The sequence below is a fragment of the Littorina saxatilis genome, linkage group LG13 (assembly GCF_037325665.1).
Source record: "Littorina saxatilis isolate snail1 linkage group LG13, US_GU_Lsax_2.0, whole genome shotgun sequence".
NCBI lineage: Eukaryota > Metazoa > Mollusca > Gastropoda > Littorinimorpha > Littorinidae > Littorina > Littorina saxatilis.
Window position 1 is genome coordinate 28,043,235 of NC_090257.1, and position 2,500 is coordinate 28,045,734.

At 45.8% G+C, this 2,500-nt stretch overlaps 1 long non-coding RNA gene across 1 annotated transcript in view; it reads right to left on the minus strand.

The window, feature by feature from the left end:
• The window catches only part of LOC138945443 (uncharacterized), an 83,121-nt gene that overhangs the window by 74,594 nt on the left and 6,027 nt on the right, over nucleotides 1-2,500 (minus strand). The gene's annotated exons all lie outside the window — the stretch shown is intronic.

Here is a 2,500-nt window from a genome sequence, read left to right on the forward strand (position 1 = left end):
TTCTCTCGTCTCTCTTGCTCGCTCTCTCTCTCTCCCTCCCTCTCTATCTCTCTCTTACTCTCGTCTGTCTCTGTCTCTCTCTCCCTCTTCTCTCTCTCTCTCTCTCTCTCTCTCTCTCTCACTCACTCACTCTCGCTATTATTATTTTTCCAGAATCGTTTACCACGCGAAGGACCGCACTGTGCCTCTGAACACCACTAAATTCAATTTCACCTTAAAGATCTGCAAACTCAGGGAAATAACCAAGCTCCATCAAACCACCAAAAAACAAAAGCAGCTCGGTAGGTGACCGTAAATGGCCTACGTGCCATGGATATTACGGGCGCCATAAAAAGAAGCAAAGGCTGCATTCAGACCGCAAACATCAAGACGGAAACAGGGGTTCGCTACCTGTTCACATTGACGGAAAAGAAACGCGGATGGGTTTGCTTAGGATCAACAGAGAGTTTGGGGAGACTACACACCGCCCTTACACTCATTCCTGTCACTCTGACACGGCACCTTTTTTACCTTTTGTTTTTTGTTTTGTTTATTTTTTGGAGGGGGAGGGCGGTGTGTGTGTGTGTGTGTGTGTGTGGGGGGGGGGGGGGCTAAATGGACAAGGAGCGCTGGGGAAATGAAATTTACGGTGCACGAATGTTGTGCGGAGTTGGCAGTTAGCAACACACCGATGTTTCTTTTAAATCGCCGAAAATGTTGCCATTATTTTGGCAGAGCTGCCAAACCTTTTCCACGGCGGACAAAATAGGTTACGCAAGGAACTGCTTGGACGTTTTCGAAAATGGTCGACACTATTGTGGTCTTATCGGCAAACTTGACAAAAAAATACATCCTTTAGGCCAAAAAAAAAATTAGGTGTGGTTACGGTAACATACCCCCCCCCCCCCCAAAAAAAAAAAAGGGTAGGAAGGTAGGCAATCACTTTTTTTTTTTAAACTTTTTTTTCTAATGTGTACAAATTAAACCTACTTGACAGGGAAATAAGTGTGCGACTCGGGCGCTTTCGCTTTCATTGCGTTTTCTGCACTCGTTTTCTTGGTTTTTGTGGTTTTTTTTTGACAAATGTAATAAAAAGTTATAGGGTCGGCCCTTAAAAATAGGGTAGGTCGGGTTACCGTAACCACACCTATTTTTTTTTTAGGCCTTACCACCATATCCCTGTAGGCCTTCGTTAATTCAGCCCGAAGTTGACTTCACAAAGACTTTTACCGAAAACTCAGTGCCAAAGGTTCGTGGAGCGAGCCTCTTGACGAAGACCTCGCGAAGGCGACTTTGCCCAATTAATATCAAGCTGAACGGTGATAGAAACGAAAAGGAAACGGGGGTTGCGAGGGGGGGGGGGCGTTGGGGTGGGGGTGGGGGGCTTAGATGAGGATGTTTGGCAGAAAGGAACGTAGATGCTGACACAGAAAAAAGAACTGCAATTGGGGATGTTTGGTTGCTTTCAACCCCTGTCAAGCTCGGCGTCCGCCCAGTGAGTTAGAAGAAGAGACACAAGGCTGTTTGTTTGTTTGTTTGTTTGTTTGTTTGTTTGTTTGTTTGTTTGTTTGTTTGTTTGTTTGTTTGTTTGTTTGTTTGTTTGTTTGCTTAACGCCCAGCCGACCACGAAGGGCCATATCAGGGCGGTGCTGCTTTGACATATAACGTGCGCCACACACAAGACAGAAGTCGCAGCACAGGCTTCATGTCTCACCCAGTCACATTATTCTGACACCGGACCAACCAGTCCTAGCACTAACCCCATAATGCCAGACGCCAGGCGGATCAGCCACTAGATTGCCAATTTTAAAGTCTTAGGTATGACCCGGCCGGGGTTCGAACCCACGACCTCCCGATCACGGGGCGGACGCCTTACCACTAGGCCAACCGTGCCGAGACACAAGGGTAACAGGAATGAACGGAACAAGCGGAAGAGAAGACGGGGAAAAAAAGACAGTAGGAAACATAATGGAGACATGATCCGACACAATTATCAGCAATTGATGATCAATGTAGATGAGTATGCTCCAATACATAGACTTATAAGCTGAATCTGCAAATGCAGTTTCACCACATGTCTTAGAACACACATGTATATAAGCAAGGCACAGGGATAAATAAACAGACCAGACCTATTGTTTTCATGCTGAGTTGTGAAAAAGTATTAGTCATGAATATTCCGTAGAAAGGTTTCAACTGAACTTAACTTGTCTGAAACAGAGTAGACAACGGATAAGACTAGAGGAACTCCGAAAATTACTTTGTCGGGTTTACATAGGTTGTTTACATACTCTCTCTCTCTCTCGCTGTCTGTCTAACTGTGTGTCTGTCAGTCTGCCTGTCTCTCTCTCTCTCTCTCTCTCTCTCTCTCTCTCTCTCTCTCTCTCTCTCTCTCTCTCTCTCTCTCTCTCGCTGTCTGTCTAACTGTGTGTCTGTCAGTCTGCCTGTCTCTCTCTCTCTCTCTCTCTCTCTCTCTCTCTCTCTCTCTCTCTCTCTCTCTCTCTGCAAATGAAGTCTCTCT